Below are 19,211 nucleotides of genomic sequence, written 5' to 3'. Positions count from 1 at the left end.
TCGATGGAGAAATCCACTCCGTCCATTAGCTGCCTCGTGGAATCTTGGCCCGAAAAACCAAGTTTTTGATCCGAAATTGGTGTAGCCCAAAGAATCACATTTGTTATACTACTTTGAACGTGGCGGAATGGCCTTCTTATGACTGTTGTAGTGGGCGTGTGCGTGTGCACGGTTGCACATGATCGACTTGGGTTTGACCTGCTCGAGCTCATCTTCATGATGGACGGATTGGATTGTACATGTGGGCCATGATGGTGGCCCACAGACTTTCAAACGGTGCCCCTGTTTCACACAGAAGAAACGGAAGTTTCCGTTTTTGGCAGCTGCTGTGGGTCAAAGTCAGTTTGACCCGACTTTGAGTTGCAGTGCACAGCTAGTGCACATGTGCACTATGTACACTCCACTCAAGGTGGGGTCCATTGTGATGTTAATGAGAGATCCAATCCATCCACCCATTTTCTCATCTTATTTAAACTGTTGAGACCAATTTTGAAGCATATCCAGAGATCAGGTGGGCCCCAGATCGCTGATATGTGGGATGATCTGTCCGTTGGGCCACTTCTAAAGGAATACAAGGGCTAAATTTCAACATGTACGGTTAATTTATGGTCTTCAGGCTAGATATAAAGTTTTAAACCAATTGAATGGTGGAAACCCTGTGATCATGAATTCTTGACGACTTTCAGGCCTCTTTAGTGTGACACACGTGATTTTCTTGAATCTTGGCCGTGTAAAATCATCGATCTCGGTCCCTTGGAGTCTGTCCCTTGCCTTGGTGACTTTGGAGTATTAATTCCATGCTTTTAGTACCCCTTTTCAGTCCAAGCTCTTAAATTCACCTTGCAGCACAAACATGATTAAAATATGGCATTAAACAATATCACGTTCGTAAAAGCAGGTAATAACTGGGGTCTAATATGCAATATTGGACACTCAACACAACCCCCAACCAGCATTTTGCTAGTCTTGAGCAAAGTATGCGAAAAATAAGTTGAGAATTACAAGATAATTTCTATAACTCGAGTGATTTTTGAAAAACAATCCAGATACGAGAATTCTAAGATTTATGAATGTTGGGTATTACGTTCTCCTAGATTCAAGTGCACGGTAAACTTCATAATCAAGTTCAAAGTATTAATCCATCAATTAGAAAAATTTTAAACATTAAGATCCATGAGTGTGTAGTGCAATCTCAGCTTATCAACAGTAATATTCACTTCTCTATTTCATGATATCATTAGTAACCATCAAGAGAATTCATAACAACCAAAACCTAAACTGAAACTTTCCTTGCAGATGATTTCTCCATTAAAAATAATGCCAAGGAGGGGAATCAAATCCCCACCTATAGGGAGCAAACCTATGGTGAAGACCATTCGACCAACCCTTTCCGAATGTCAACCTTAGGGAATCAAACCTTCACCTATAGGGAGCAAACTTATGATGAAGACCATTCGCCCAACCCTTTCAATTTTCTCAGGTTGGTTCATTTTATGCTTAATGATTACCAAATTAATCCTTCAATATCTAACTGAAACCTTAATGTATACGCGAGATGTGACATGTGAAATCACAACTCAATCAATGTTTACAACTTCTAATTATGGATTAACAATTCAAACTTAACTGTGAAGTCTAATAGATGGCTGAATACAAGAGACATAAATTATCAACATCACGTATCTCACAATTCTAAATCAAAGATGGCTGTCAAAATCACTTCGAATTCACAAGAAATTCAAAAAAAAAAAAATCACAATTTTTGCTCAAGACCAAGAAAACACTGATTAGGTTACCTAATCTCCCACCCCCAACCTAAAATCTACATTGTCCTCAATGTAAAAGATATGAGCAAGCAATGCACATGGGACATCGTAAGTAAATGAGAAGTGATGGGAAGACAGTACCTGGATAACGAATCCAGAGAGACTTTCCAAGAGATCGTAGCATGAAAGCCGGTCAGCACGAGAGTGAAACCAATGAAAGCAAACTAACCTAATGGCATGAAATCGACTAACCATAACAGTATTAAACAAACTACCCTAGTCCTATGAAAGCAGTAAATTCTAATCCTCAATTGTGAAAGCAAGGAAAATCTGCTCAATCATGCATCTAGGTTCTTTCGTTGGCCAGTATCTTGATAAATTTCTCAGAAAGTTTTTCAACAAGATCATCCAAAAGCCCATTTTGCAGTAGGCTTGGATGTCCTGGAGCGTGAATGTCCAGAGAAATTGAGGGACCTCAGCATAAAGTTTTCTTTTAATCATCTGAAGTGTCCAAAGTACATATGATTCACCTATGGCAGAAAAAAATTTCGAAGTTAGTACACCATGATGAATCAGAGACTACAAGTAGATGAAATTCAGAAAAATTTGTAATAGGTGGTGTAGTCTCAACACACACCGAAGTTTCATTCTTCAGTTCAATTTTCAGCTCCTCCTCCTTTAATGGTAAACATTTAGGATCTGGGGGAGGAGGTACTTCAGAATAAGGGTTCTCTTGGTCCGTGACAACTACCGAGGTATTGTCTTGCGAGACATCCACTATTTCTTGTATCACGGGATTGTTTGAATCTGTAAAGTGTGCCAAACAATCATCCAAAGAGTTGAAACATTCAGTTGAAAGGAGTTCATTCATCCTATCGAGATCTGTGATGATATGTCCAATAACTCTTTTATCTTCTTCAAGTGTAGAAATGAGCATACCCTCGTATTTGTTCTCAAGGCGGGATGAAATCACCACTGGGTATGTCTCTTCTTGACCTAAATAGGCATATTCTAAATCAGAGGGTAAAGGTTTTAGGTCAAGTTTCGGTGCTTTGAGGTTAAACGGTAGAGACACTGCATCGGTTTGGGGCAACTCTTCAAATTGTGGCCTCCACCGGTTAACTTCAAATACTGGTACAATATCAAGCATGACACCCATCTCCCTAATCATGTCATCATTAAAATCATGGGAGTCGGCTAGGCACATCTCTAGAGGGTCAGAGGATAAGGTCAGAGGTGTCCTATCTTCCACGAAAGAGTCAATCATGTTAATGTCGTGGAAATCGTCATCATCCTCTAACCGTCTGCTGTTATTGAAAAAGATGTTTGACTCCAATGTCATATTCTCAAAAGACAAAGTCATAACACCATTCTTGCAATTAATAATTGCGTTTGAAGTGGCAAGGAATGGGCGACCAAGAATGACGGGAATTTGAGTGCTCATGTTATTGATGGGTTTGGTGTCCAGGATGATAAAATCTACAAGGTAGTAAAATCTATCAACCTGGATGAACACATCCTCGATTATCCCTCTTGGTACATAAACAGAGCGATCAGCAAGTTGTAGTGTGGTTAGGGTGGGTTTTAATTCACCTAAACTCAACTGTTTATATACCGAGTATGGAATCAGATTGACGCTCGCTCCTAAGTCAAGAAGTGTGTGATCAATTCGATAGTCCCCGTTTACACATGATATGGTTGGGCTACCGAGATCTTTAAATTTTTGCGGTACGTCTTGTTTCAGGATGGCACTCACTTTCTCAGTCAAGAAGATTTTCTTTTGAATACTCTGCTGTCTTTTGATCGTGCATAGGTCTTTCAGGAATTTGGCATATAAAGGTATTTGTTTTATGGCATCAAGTAGAGGAATGTTGACTTTCACTTGTTTTAACACCTCTAAAATATCCTGAGAGTTAGAGAGAGGTTTTGGTGCAATCAACCGTTGGGGGAATGGAACAATCGGTTTCCCTTGAGGTTTTGGTTCTAATTCATGTGGAGCAATACTAAGTCTATCATCGTTGTTCTCTTCTGGATCCTTAGGCTTTTCAGCCCTAACCGGAATGGTTTTGTCAATGATCTTCCTACTCCTAAGAGTGGTGATGGATTTAGCTTGTTCCATCTGATTTGAAGAGCTAGGGTCACTTATTTCATATTATGGTTTAGAATTGGGGAGAGGTTGAGCAGGAAGCATTCTCTTTCCCACAATTGCTAATTGTGACTCCATCCTTTGGACAAACGACACAAGCATTCCAATTGCTGATCTAATTTCGTAGATTGCTTGTGCCGTATTCTGATTAAGTAGCTCTTGGTCTTGAATGTGTTTTAGAACCGAATCCTCTTGAGGTTTCACTTGATTTGGGATTTGATTAAAGAAACCTTAAGGAGTAGTAGTTTGTTCATTCCTCCAATTGAAGTTTGTATGATTTCTCCAGCTAGGATTGTATGTGTTAGAGGTGGGTCCATTGAAAGACCTTTGGTAATTATTTACAGCATCGGATTGCTCAGTCAATACCTCTTGAAAGGCGGATATGGTTAGACAATTTTCAGTTGTGTGACTGTTACAACCACAAATACTGCAAACAACTTCCTTACCCTTGTCCTTCCTTGATTCCATGGCCTCGAATTCTTTATGAGATTAGCCACTTTAGAATTGAGATCATCATCCTCTTTTAGAAGATATACTCCGCCCATTTCCTTTAATTGAGTGGGCCTAGAAGTGGTATTTGATTTTGGGTAAGTGTCCCATGCTTGTGTGTTTTCAGCAAGTCTATCCAAGTAATCCCATACATCATCGACATTTTTATTCATAAATTCTCCATTGCACATTGTTTCAACCAATTAGCACATGAAAGATGTCAGTCCATCATAGAAAAAGTATGAAATGTGCCATGTTTCAAATCCATGTTGTGGGCATGGGCTGACAAGATCCTTAAGCCGCTCCCAACATTGGAAGAATGTTTCATCCTCCTTTTGGGCTAAGTTCATGATTGACTTTCTAAGGGTGTTCGTTTTGTGATATGAAAAAAATTTCTTTATGAACTCCCTTGTCATGTCATTCCATGTGCCAATAGATCGGGGACGTAGTAAATGTAACCATGTCTTAGCTTTCTCTTTCAAAGAAAAGGGAAAGAGTTTCAGCCTGACCGTGTCCTCAGACACGTTAGGAAAGTATAAAGTGACTATGATTTCATCAAACTCTTTCAAGTGTAGATAGGAATTTTCAGATTCAAGCCCATGAAACTTTGGAAGGAGTTGGATCACCCCTGACTTGATATTCATGTGTCCCGTATTTTCAGAAAAAACCATACATGAGGACATACTCACCCTCGCCTGTTGTAAATAATCTCGTAAAGTACAAGGCGGGGGTGCTTGATGCACCTCATTCTCATCCTAGATGTCCTCCACCCTAGGTTGGGGTAGAAGAGGTTAATTTGCGACCATAAACTCAGTTAACTCTGAGGATCTCAAGTGGTGTCTAATCCTGGGATGGATAGATAACCCTTCAACCAATCTTCCTTGAGACATAGAGTGTTGTCACGAACCCACTTGGGCATGAAACACTCACAACACTCAATTCAAATTCTAAACCCAAACCTAAGAGAAAGAAAGAAATACAAATCTAGAAAATAAGAGAAAAGAGTTAGAAGGAATACTACCAAAAAATCAAGCAAAGGCTATGGACATTGACAGCTTTTAGCTACGGATTAAATCCGTAGTAATATAGCTACGGATTTAATCCGTAGCTAAAGCCTAAGTAATCTGTAGCTAAAGCATACCTCCTCACCTAAACCATATTAAACATAGATGGTGCTTAAGGGGATCCATGGGATCCATTGAAATATATGTGTTGGATCTAAGCCATCCAACAATTCTGATATATAATTTTAGTGCATGAGCCCAGAAATTATTTAGATTAAATGTCTAAGTGGACCACACTATAAGAAATAATTAAAATTAAATTTCTACTGTTAATATATTGTGTGGTCTCCTTAAATATTCGATCTAACTCATTTTTTGTATAAGCACTTAAAATAATAATTTAAAATTAATTGACGGAGTGGATATATGAAATACATCACAGTGGGCCCCACAGTCCTAAAACACAACGTCCCCAAGGAGCCGTCCGTCACCTACCCCTCCATAATCCAAACCCCCGCCAAAATAAAAAACCCATCCCCGTCCGCCATTTTCTCCCGCGCGCAGAGACGCTCTCCATCTCTCTCTCTCTCTCTCTCTCTCTCTCTCTCTCGCACTTAGTCTCTCTCTTTCCCTTGCCCTCTCTCGATCTCCCGCTCTCCCTCACCCTCTCTCCCTGTCTCTTGGCCGCGCGCACCCATCTTCCCAAAACCCAAACCCAAAACTCTCTTTCTGTCTCTCTCGCGCGCACCCTCTCCTCTGTCTCTGCCTCCTCGCACCCTCTCTCTCTCTCTCGCACCCTCTCCCTCCTCTCCCTCTGTCTCTCTCTTCCTCTCTCTGATCTCTCCACCCTACCACGTAATCCACATCCAGTCGGTGGTGGCAGGGTCATCACGCAATCCTCGTCCTTTCTCGCTCTCGCCATCTCCTTCTCGCTCCCGACCTCACGACCAGCAGCTCTCTCTCTCGGCAGCGGCAGTGGTATTCTCCTCTTCCTCTTCTCTGTCTTCTTTTTCTTTTTCTAATAGGGCTTCAAAATTAAAAATCTCTAATTGGGGATTTTTGAAATTCCAAATCCCTAATTGGGGCTTTTTGAACTTTCAATCCGTAATTGGTATCTCTAATTTTGTAATTCCTTATTTCTGGAGGAGCTCTATCCCGGATTAGGATTTTGTATGGTTGATCATCATTTACCGTGTCTGGAGGTGAGGAACTCGAAATTGAAAATCCCTAATTAGGGGTTTTTTTTTTTTTTTTTTGTTCTCATCATGGATAATGGATTGCTTATGATTCTAACGAATCACTTTCAACAAATGATCCTAACCCTCCATATATGGCTTACAACTTAGATAGAAGATGGCTAGCTTTCAGGTGGATAGGATCATCTGACTGGTGTGATTCTTTCATGGTGTCCCATAGGTTGTAAGTTTGCAACTATGGACAATCCAGATTCATTCCTTGAAGACAGTTGCCTAAGCAGAAATTGTTGATAGCACTATATGATGGCTGATAGATGGATTTTTACTATAGTGGTTGGTTTAGTTAGTTGATTTTGTCATAAGAAGCTCAGATTTGCTATAATTTAATTTTAGTTGTAAGAATTCAAATGCAATTTGGATATATCTGTAGCTTTGATCTCACCTCAAAATGACCCAATCCCCCTTTTCTGCTGGAAATCTGTTGATTTATGGTTTTTTATAGCATTTTTATGGTTGAGGATTTTTTTTTTCCTTTTTTAATTCGATTTGATGTTGATTTCATCAGATCTGATGGTTTAATTCTGAAATTCTTTGTTCTTATTTATGAAGTAGGCAAGGTAGTAACTCCCAACTATGTTCTTATTTATGAAGACAATGAAGGAGATCGAATGCTTGTTGGCAATGTGCCATGGGAGTATGTCTATTACATTTGATTTTGCATTTCTGTTATGACGCCGTATGTTTTCCGCTGCATCTCGATCATATTTAAAATAAAAATGCAACTCATTCATACATGTGTGACAGTGTGAGTTAGGATGATCATCAAATGATTGAAATTCTAACTCTCCATTCCAGTAGGATGTTTGCTAACATCATGAAAAGGTTGTATATCATCAGTGGCTCTAGGGCACCACTTCATGATTTCCCTTTTATTAAAGTTTGCTGCAAGTGAAGTTAAATTAGCAAATCTTGAGAAAATTATATTTTAGTTGTTTGTTTATTTTTAGTTGGAAATCTATATGTGGACTGATCAGATTTTAAGCTTAAAAAAAGAATATAATCTGCCCATTCTAAAGGTTGGAAAAATCTATTAAGATCCTGCAATGCTTTGGACTGAATATTGATTCTGGATCAAGCTCCTAGATTTAATCTCCATTACCTGTGTATGCATGTAAATGTAAAAGGACACTTCTCCTATTTGTTAATAAAAATTCTGAGCATGTGATAGTGAGACATTTATATGCATCATAATAGCTGAAACCTGAATTTGGGGATTGCTAAATGGACTCCATTTTTGGTTGCTTTGTTGTCTCAATAAATCTTTGTGGTGGGCTGAGTTTCATGGGTGCACTCCTGCTGAATTTTAGGGCAACTTGTATGGAATGACAGTCCTAATAAAAAACACGACTAATCTAGAACACTTGGTGTATATTCCATGTCACTTATTATCCAAATAAAGTGTTATTTCTGATCCCGTGAAATTCCCGCCTGAATTCATCTTTTGTTGCAAACTTCTCTAGAAAGTAGAAATCAACTATTGTTTCTAGCTTTCTATGCATTGATTATCTATAAAAATCTGTTCTTTATTATTATTATTTTTTATATGGGATATGATTGTAGGATATTCATTTCCAATATATTAACTGTAGAAATTAGATGATTTATATTTTTAATCCTATTTCATCATCAACAAGGGCAATTAAATGAAAATACTGAATTGGCTTGTCACCCCTATCATGTGTACTATGGAAAGGTCTCTGTAATCCTATACTGGTTCCACCACCACCCCCCCCCCCCCCCCCCCCAAAAAAAAAAGGTCAATGGCCCCCATTTGGTTAGAGGAGAATAAATTTGGGCTAGGATTACCTAACAAAATAAAAAATTAGAGTGAACATGATTTAAGATGGGTCTTACTGGATGGATGGTCTCAATTGACACATGACCATAACCCATATATGTGCAGTAAAGGGATGACCATAACCCAAATTTAAGTTGTGCTCTTGCCCCATGCAAGCTCTAAGCTATTCATTGGTGGGGCCCATCAGTGTTATGTGCTGCAGCATGATCATCAGATGGTCCACATGTAGCCATTGATGAGTTTCAAATATCATCATTTTTTCCATATATAATGTGGCATACCTGGTGCTAGGCCTGACCTGATTTTTGGTTTGTGGTTAATTTGCTGGGATCTACCTGGTGAACAGCCTGGATCCCGCTTATAGGTTTGGAAAAGGGGAGCTACCTGTTGTTGGAGCCTGCGTTGAATTATAGTCAGTGCTCTTGCCATTATATAAACTGGAATAAGAATTCCAACAGTCCTCAACAATAGCAGCTATTTGTCAGAGAAAAAAGAGAGGATCAAAACATTATAATTCAAGGACGAATGCTAACATCGGATGTTATCTGCACTTCCATCAGGTGGGTCCCATCACTAACATGCCCTGGCCCAAAAATAAGGCCAGTCAGCTCATCAGTTGGGCCACACATGCCCTGGCCCAACAACTACATTCCCCTGGTGATACTCAAACTGGATGGTCAGAATTTTCTAACATGATCTTGACCTTTAGCTTGACTCCACCATATCAACAGTTCCTATTACTGGTTGGCCACTTGTTCCATGAAAGGTCACCAAATCACTGGTTGGCTACAAGGCACATGCAAAGGTTACTTTTGAAATTTAATTTTTGCAGTGTGATTACAGTTTGTGGTGCATGCTTCTTTAGGATTTGTTGACCCACTTGGCCAATTGGGGATTCCATTATAGCTTTGTGAAGCTTTTATTTTTTTGCTGAATGCAGCATTCCAGAATTGCTAGTTAGATTGCACAAGGATTTGCAGGTGAGAATCATAAACATGGTTTTAGAAGAAGTGGGCATCTATAAAAGACCCAGTTCCAAGTAGTTGTAGGATGGAGGAGTTTAAAATTTATCAAGACTCCTCTTCTAATCCAGCACATTTTGAAGGTTCTATTCCTTTTTTAAAATCAGCGTACATTTAAAGGTTCTATTCCTTTCAGGTGGATGTTGCATGTGGGATGATTGGAGTTGCATATTTCAGATTCAAGCATTTGGTACGTCTCTTGTCAAGAATGCATATGTGTAGTTCATCAAACAATACATTATGTGATATCGTGTTCATGATATCTATGTTGTAATTACAGTTATCTATAATAATAATAATTTTTTCATTATAGTGCATTCACAATAGTTATCATTGTGGTTACAGTTATTCATTATGTGACAGGTTTTTAGGTGAGATGAACGAGTTTCAAAACAAAACAGTCTGCGGTTTTGAGAAGCGATCGATTCTCAGGATGTATGTGTCTTTCAGGGGTCATCCATACCTTGGAAGCATACAATGGAAGGTAAGGAAAACTCTCGAGTTCTCTTCTTTGAATCATGATTGGAGTGGCCTGGCCATTTGGACAGGCCGTATTCCATTAAATTTGCTCGAAATTAATGGAGCAAACCCGGATGTGCGTCGGAGCTATCCGGATGAGCGGGGGTCCCTGGAAGGTGGGAACCGCTATTATGACCATGATGAAGCTGTCCATTTTTTATGGACAGCATTGGAAGGGCCTGACATTTGTGTCGGATGGCCGTGTTTATATCTGTATTTACTTTGCAGGGACCATACCCGTAACCAAAACCAAAACCTATGACCGAAAACCTTAACCTATAACCTAAACCTCAACCTTAACCTAAACCTAAACCTTAACGTAAAACCTAAAACCTAAACCTAAACCCAAAACCTCAACCTAAACCTTAACCTATTCTCAATTCCCTAAACCTATATCTTATAACCTAAACGTAAACCTAAACCTAAACCTTAACCTATACATATAACCTTAACCTAAACCAAAACCTATGACCTAAAACCTTAACCTATAACCTAAACCTCAACATTAACTTAAACCTAAACCTCAACCTAAACATATAACCTTAACCTAAAACCTAAAACCTAAACCTAAACCTATAACCTAAATGTATTCTCAAATCCCTAAACTTAAACCTATACCTAAGCCTAATCTTAACTCCCTAACCTAAACCTATATCTAAACTTGAAAACCCAAACATAAACCCGATCCCGAACCCAAACCCGATATCCTAAACCTAAACCTTAACCTATTCTCAATTCCCTAAACCTATATCTTATAACCTAAACTTAATCAAATCCCAAAACCTAAACCTTAACTTATACCTATAACCTATAACCTAAACCAAAACCCATGACCTAAAACCTTAACCTATAACCTAAAACCAAAACCTATAACCTAAACCTATACTTATAACCTAAAACTATTCCCAAATCCCAAAACCTATTACCTAAACGTAAACCTAAACCTAAACTTATAACCTAAACTCAATTCCCTAAACCTCAACCTAAACCTAAACCTAAACCTATAACCTAAAATCAATTCCCTAAACCTCAACCTAGACCTAATCCTAAACCTATAGCCTAAACTCAAATCCCTAAACCTTGACCTATAACCTAACCTAAACCTATACTTATAACCTAAAACTATTCCCAAATCCCAAAACCTATTACCTAAACCCATTCTCAAATCCAAAACCTATAACCTAAACCTGAACCCATTATCAAATCCCAAGACCTATAACCTAAACCAAAACTAAAACCTATAACCTAAACCTGAACCCATTCTCAAATCTCCAAAACCGAAACCGACACCTAAACCTAAACCTAAACCTAAACCTATAACCTAACCTCAACCTAGACCTAAACCTAAACCTATAGCCTAAACTCAAATCCCTAAACCTTAACCTAGACCTAGACCTAAACCTAAACCTATAGCCTAAACTCAAATCCCTAAACCTTAACCTAGACCTAGACCTAATCCTAAACCTATAGCCTAAACTCAAATCCCTAAACCTTGACCTATAACCTAACTTAAACCTATACTTATAACCTAAAACTATTCCCAAATCCCAAAACCTATTACCTAAACTTAAACCTAAATCTAAACCTATAACCTAAACTCAATTCCCTAAACCTCAACCTAAACCTAAACCTAAACCTATAACCTAAACTCAAATCCCTAAACCTCAACCTAGACCTAATCCTAAACCTATAGCCTAAACTCAAATCCCTAAACCTTGACCTATAACCTAACCTAAACCTATACTTATAACCAAAAACTATTCCCAAATCTCAAAACCTATTACCTAAACCTAAACCTAAACCTAAACCTAAACCTATAACCTAAACTTAATTCCCTAAACCTCAACCTAGACCTAATCCGAAACCTATAACCTAAACTCAAATCCCAAAACCTTGACCTATAACCTAACCTAAACCTATACTTATAACCTAAAACTATTCCCAAATCTCAAAACCTATTACCTAAACCTAAACCTATAACCTAAACTCAATTCCCTAAACCTCAACCTAAACCTAAACCTAAACCTATAACCTAAACTCAATTCCCTAAACCTCAACCTAGACCTAATCCTAAATCTATAGCCTAAACTCAAATCCATAAACCTTGACCTATAACCTAACCTAAACCTATACTTATAACCTAAAACTATTTCCAAATCCCAAAACCTATTACCTAAACCCATTCTCAAATCCAAAACCTATAACCTAAACCTGAACCCATTATCAAATTCCAAGACCTATAACCTAAACCAAAACCAAAACCTATAACCTAAACCCGAACCCATTCTCAAATCCCCAAAATCGAAACCGACACCTAAACCTAAACCTAAACCTAAACCTATAACCTAACCTCAACCTAGACCTAAACCTAAACCTATAGCCTAAACTCAAATCCCTAAACCTTAACCTAGACCTAGACCTAAACCTAAACCTATAGCCTAAACTCAAATCCCAAAACCTTAACCTATAACCTAACCTAAACCTATACTTATAACCTAAAACTATTCCCAAATCCCAAAACCTATTACCTAAACCTAAACCTAAACCTAAACCTATAACCTAAACTCAATTCCCTAAACCTCAACCTAAACCTAAACCGAAACCTATAACTTAAACTCAATTCCCTAAACCTCAACCTAGACCTAATCCTAAACCTATAACCTAAACTAAAATCCCAAAACCTTGACCTATAACCTAACCTAAACCTATACTTATAACCTAAAACTATTCTCAAATCCCAAAACCTATTACCTAAACCTAAACCTAAACCTAAACCTATAACCTAAACTCAATTCCCTAAACCTCAACCTAAACCTAAACTTAAACCTATAACCTAAACTCAATTCCCTAAACCTAAACCTAGACCTAATCCTAAGCCTATAGCCTAAACTCAAATCCCTAAACCTTGACCTATAACATAAACCTATACCTATAACCTAACCTAAACCTATATTTATAACCTAAAACTATTCCCAAATCCCAAAACCTATTACCTAAACCTAAACCTAAACCTATAACCTAAACTCAATTCCCTAAACCTCAACCTAAACCTAAACCTAAACCTATAACCTAAACTCAATTCCCTAAACCTCAACCTAGACCTAATCCTAAACCTATAGCCTAAACTCAAATCCTTACACCTTGACCTATAACCTAACCTAAACCTATACTTATAACCTAAAATTATTCCCAAATCCCAAAACCTATTACCTAAACCCATTCTCAAATCCAAAACCTATAACCTAAACCTGAACCCATTATCAAATCCCAAGACCTATAACCTAAACCAAAACCAAAACCTATAACCTAAACCCGAACCCATTCTCAAATCCCCAAAACCGAAACCGACACCTAAACCTAAACCTAAACCTAAACCTAAAACATAACCTCAACCTAGACCTAAACCTAAACCTATAGCCTAAACTCAAATCCCTAAACCTTAACCTAGACCTAGACCTAAACCTAAACCTATAACCTAAACTCAAATCCCTAAACCTTAACCTAGACCTAGACCTAAAACTAAACCTATAGCCTAAACTCAAATCCCAAAACCTTAACCTATAAACTAACCTAAACCTATACTTATAACCTAAAACTATTCCCAAATCCCAAAACCTATAACCTAAACTCAATTCCCTAAACCTCAACCTAAACCTAAACCTAAACCTATAACCTAAACTCAATTCCCTAAACCTCAACCTAGACCTAATCCTAAACCTATAGCCTAAACTCAAATCCCTAAACCTTGACCTATAACCTAACTTAAACCTATACTTATAACCTAAAACTATTCCCAAATCCCAAAACCTATTACCTAAACCTAAACCTAAACCTAAACCTATAACCTAAACTCAATTCCCTAAACCTCAACCTAAACCTAAACCTAAACCTAAACCTATAACCTAAACTCAAATCCCTAAACCTCAACCTAGACCTAATCCTAAACCTATAGCCTAAACTCAAATCCCTAAACCTTGACCTATAACCTAACCTAAACATATACTTATAACCTAAAACTATTCCCAAATCTCAAAACCTATTACCTAAACCTAAACCTAAACCTAAACCTATAACCTAAACTCAATTCCCTAAACCTCAACCTAAACCTAAACCTAAACCTAAAACCTAAACTCAATTCCCTAAACCTCAACCTACACCTAATCCTAAACCTATAGCCTAAACTCAAATCCCTAAACCTTGACCTATAACCTAACCTAAACTTATACTTATAACCTAAAACTATTCCCAAATCCCAAAACCTATTACCTAAACCCATTCTCAAATCCAAAACCTATAACCTAAACCTGAACCCATTATCAAATCCCAAGACCTATAACCTAAACTCAATTCCCTAAACCTCAACCTAAACCTAAACCTAAACCTATAACCTAAACTCAATTCCCTAAACCTCAACCTAGACCTAATCCTAAACCTATAGCCTAAACTCAAATCCCTAAACCTTGACCTATAACCTAACCTAAACCTATACTTATAACCTAAAACTATTCCCAAATCTCAAAACCTATTACCTAAACCCATTCTCAAATCCAAAACCTATAACCTAAACCTGAACCCATTATCAAATATCCAAGACCTATAACCTAAACAAAAACCAAAACCTATAACCTAAACCCGAACCCATTCTCAAATCCCCAAAACCGAAACCGACACCTAAACCTAAACCTAAACCTAAACCTAAACCTATAACCTAACCTCAACCTAGACCTGAACCTAAACCTATAGCCTAAACTCAAATCCCTAAACCTTAACCTAGACCTAGACCTAAACCTAAACCTATAGCCTAAACTCAAATCCCAAAACCTTAACCTATAACCGAACCTAAACCTATACTTATAACCTAAAACTATTCCCAAATCCCAAAACCTATTACCTAAACCTAAACCTAAACCTAAACCTATAACCTAAACTCAATTCCCTAAACCTCAACCTAAACCTAAACCTAAACCTATAACTTAAACTCAATTCCCTAAACCTCAACCTAGACCTAATCCTAAACCTATAACCTAAACTCAAATCCCAAAACCTTAACCTATAAACTAACCTAAAACTATTCCCAAATCCCAAAACCTATTACCTAAACCTAAACCTAAACCTAAACCTATAACCTAAACTCAATTCCCGAAACCTCAACCTAAACCTAAACCTAAACCTATAACCTAAACTCAATTCCCTAAACTTCAACCTAGACCTAATCCTAAACCTATAGCCTAAACTCAAATCCTTAAACCTTGACCTATAACCTAACTTGAACCTATACTTATAACCTAAAACTATTCCCAAATCCCAAAACCTATTACCTAAACCTAAACCTAAACCTAAACCTATAACCTAAACTCAATTCCCGAAACCTCAACCTAAACCTAAACCTAAACCTATAACCTAAACTCAATTCCCTAAACTTCAACCTAGACCTAATCCTAAACCTATAGCCTAAACTCAAATCCTTAAACCTTGACCTATAACCTAACTTGAACCTATACTTATAACCTAAAACTATTCCCAAATCCCAAAACCTATTACCTAAACCTAAACCTAAACCTAAACCTATAACCTAAACTCAATTCCCTAAACCTCAACCTAAACCTAAACCTAAACCTATAACCTAAACTCAATTCCCTAAACCTCAACCTAGACCTAATCCTAAACCTATAGCCTAAACTCAAATCCCTAAACCTTGACGTATAACCTAACTTAAACCTATACTTATAACCTAAAACTATTCCCAAATCCCAAAACCTATTACCTAAACCTAAACCTAAACCTAAACCTATAACCTAAACTCAATTCCCTAAACCTAAACCTAAACCTAAACCTATAACCTAAACTCAAATCCCTAAACCTCAACCTAGACCTAATCCTAAACCTATAGCCTAAACTCAAATCCCTAAACCTTGACCTATAACCTAACCTAAACCTATACTTATAACCTAAAACTATTCCGAAATCTCAAAACCTATTACCTAAACCTAAACCTGAACCTAAACCTATAACCTAAACTCAATTCCCTAAACCTCAACCTAAACCTAAACTTAAACCTATAACCTAAACTCAATTCCCTAAACCTCAACCTAAACCTAATCCTAAACCTATAGCCTAAACTCAAATCCCTAAACCTTGACCTATAACCTAACCTAAACTTATACTTATAACCTAAAACTATTCCCAAATCCCAAAACCTATTACCTAAACCCATTCTCAAATCAAAAACCTATAACCTAAACCTGAACCCATTATCAAATCCCAAGACCTATAACCTAAACCAAAACCAAAACCTATAACCTAAACCCGAACCCATTCTCAAATCCCCAAAATCGAAACCGACACCTAAACCTAAACTTAACCTAAACCTATAACCTAACCTCAACCTAGACCTAAACCTAAACCTATTGCCTAAACTCAAATCCCTAAACCTTAACCTAAACCTAGACCTAAACCTAAACCTATAGCCTAAACTCAAATCCCTAAACCTTAACCTAGACCTAGACCTAAACCTAAACCTATAGCCTAAACTCAAATCCCAAAACCTTAACCTATAACCTAACCTAAACCTATACTTATAACCTAAAACTATTCCCAAATCCCAAAACCTATTACCTAAACCTAAACCTAAACCTAAACCTATAACCTAAACTCAATTTCCTAAACCTCAACCTAAACCTAAACCTAAACCTATAACCTAAACTCAATTCCCTAAACCTCAACCTAGACCTAATCCTAAACCTATAACCTAAACTCAAATCCCAAAACCTTGACCTATAACCTAACCTAAACCTATACTTATAACCTAAAACTATTCCCAAATCCCAAAACCTATTACCTAAACCTAAACCTAAACCTAAACCTATAACCTAAACTCAATTCCCTAAACCTCAACCTAAACCTAAACCTAATCCTATAACCTAAACTCAATTCCCTAAACCTCAACCTAGACCTAATCCTAAACCTATAGCCTAAACTCAAATCCCTAAACCTTGACCTATAACCTAAACCTATACCTATAACCTAACCTAAACCTATACTTATAACCTATAACCTAACCTAAACCTATACCTATAACCTAACCTAAACCTATACTTATAACCTATAACCTAACCTAAACCTTGACCTATCCCTATACCCAAACCTACACCTAATCCTAATCTCAACTCCCTAACCTAAACCTAAACTTGAAAGCCCAAACCTAAACCCGATCCCGAACCCGAACCCGATTTCCTAAACCTAAACCTTAACCTGTAATCAAGTTCCCAAAAGCTATAACCTATAACCTAAACCTTAACCTAAACCTAAACCAAAACCTATAACCTAAACCTTAACCTATAACCTAAACTTAATTATAACCTATAGCCTAACCTTAACCTAAACCTTTAACCTAAACCTAAACCTATAATCATATGGTGAGACCATTTCTTTTGTGTCAATTTCATTCCTCTTTGAGTTTTTTTTTTTAATTCATTAAGAAAAAAAAAAGTGGTTATACGTGATGCACTTCTTTCACTGTCTTTCTTTTCTCTAATGGGCATTCTAATTTATGAATGACATGATTGTTTGTAGGATGATGGAATATACGAAGCTGCTGAAATTCGGTGAAGTCGAGCACATTTCTCTAATGAAGCCAAAGATTTGTATTTTCAGCATTATTGTATTTGTAACTGTAATTGATTGTAATTGTAATTAATTGAATGAAAGATTGTAATTGTAATTGAATGAATGAAGGATTGTAATTGTAATTGAATGAATGAATGATTGTAATTGAATGAATGAATGATTGTACAGGTGGTAATTGAATGAACAGGTGGTAATTGAATGAACAGGTGGTAATTGAATGAACAGGTGATTTAATTTTTCAATGTACAAAATAGCTACGGATACTGACCGTAGCCAATAGTCAGACAGGTGTAGCCTTTTTAATTTTGGCATATTGCTACGGACTTTCAGCTACAAATAATATCCGTAGTTGTTTGAAGTTTTTGCTACAGATATAATTGTTATGGATTATATTTGTAGCTATTTGACACATAACTACGGATTAAATCTGTAGCCAATAATCAGATAGGTGTAGCCTTTTAAATTTTGGCCTATTGCTACGGACTTTCAGCTACAAATAATATCTATAGCTGTTTAATTCGTAGCCATAGGTCTATGGCTACGGATTAAATCCGTAGCCATAGGTTCCAGACCTATCGTTATGGCACCTACGACGACGGTCGTGTTACGGACTAGCTACGGACTTAATCCGTAGCCTTAGGCCTATGGCTACGGATTAAATCCGTAGCCTTTACCCATTTTTTTGGTAGTGGAAGTTACCAAAATAGAAGTCTTAAATTAAGAACCAATTTAGAATGTGTATGTCAAGGTCCTATAAAACAGGAAAACAGGTTAGTTTCTAGAAATCAGAAAAATCTAAACCTAAAGATAGAAAATCCTAATCTTATCTTAATTCTAAAACTAGTTAATTTCAGAAAAACATAACCGTTTGTCCCCGACAATGGCGCCAAAAACTTGTTCACCCCCCAAGTATAGTATTGTGATGTAGTAATAATCTCGGTAAGACCGAGGTCGACTTCACAGTGACTGAACCTTGTACGTATTCTGAAAATAACTTGAATTAGAACTAGGTGAAGATGTAATCTAAATCAGAAAGAATTAAGAGAGTAATGGTGGATTATTAACTAAAACTTAAAAAATCTAAAGGTGGGAAACTAGGGATTCAGAGGATCCACTTGTAGAGATCAGGGAGATCTACGCTTGATTCATGAACTCAACTGGACTTCGAGTCCCATCTTCATCCAGTTGGAAGATATATCACTAAACTCAATCTAAACTTCTTTTGATCTAGTTTTCAAATAGATGAAAGGTATGAGAATTAGAGTTGATTCCATCATAAAACCATGCCCATTAGACAAAGCAAACAACAGAATTAAACCAATTCACATGTAATCTAAGGGATGTATGAATGTTAGGAAGGATTCCGTCATCCAACCATGCCTAAGAGACGATGGTGAACAACAAGGTTCTCAAATTCACAAACCCTATAATGCAAAGGAAATACTCAAAGCCATCACGGATCTATTGTAATTTCAGTCACAACAAACCATTAAAAACTAAAGGCATTCCTATTAATCAAACTAGAATCAACATCAGTTCATAACAGGAATCAAAGCTGTAAAGTACCACCCATCAAGCCACAAGC

The 19,211-nt window shown here is 37.2% G+C and overlaps 1 non-coding gene across 1 annotated transcript; it reads left to right on the top strand.

The window, feature by feature from the left end:
* Positions 1 to 4,662: 4,662 nt before the first annotated feature.
* On the top strand, positions 4,663 to 4,769 carry LOC131217796 (small nucleolar RNA R71). The gene has a single exon (XR_009157386.1). It is a non-coding gene; the product is annotated as a small nucleolar RNA R71 (small nucleolar RNA).
* Positions 4,770 to 19,211: the final 14,442 nt, after the last annotated feature.

Source organism: Magnolia sinica, chromosome 10 (assembly GCF_029962835.1).
Source record: "Magnolia sinica isolate HGM2019 chromosome 10, MsV1, whole genome shotgun sequence".
NCBI lineage: Eukaryota > Viridiplantae > Streptophyta > Magnoliopsida > Magnoliales > Magnoliaceae > Magnolia > Magnolia sinica.
Note: the sequence above shows the minus strand (reverse complement) of the source record. Positions and strands in the feature narration are given on the sequence as shown.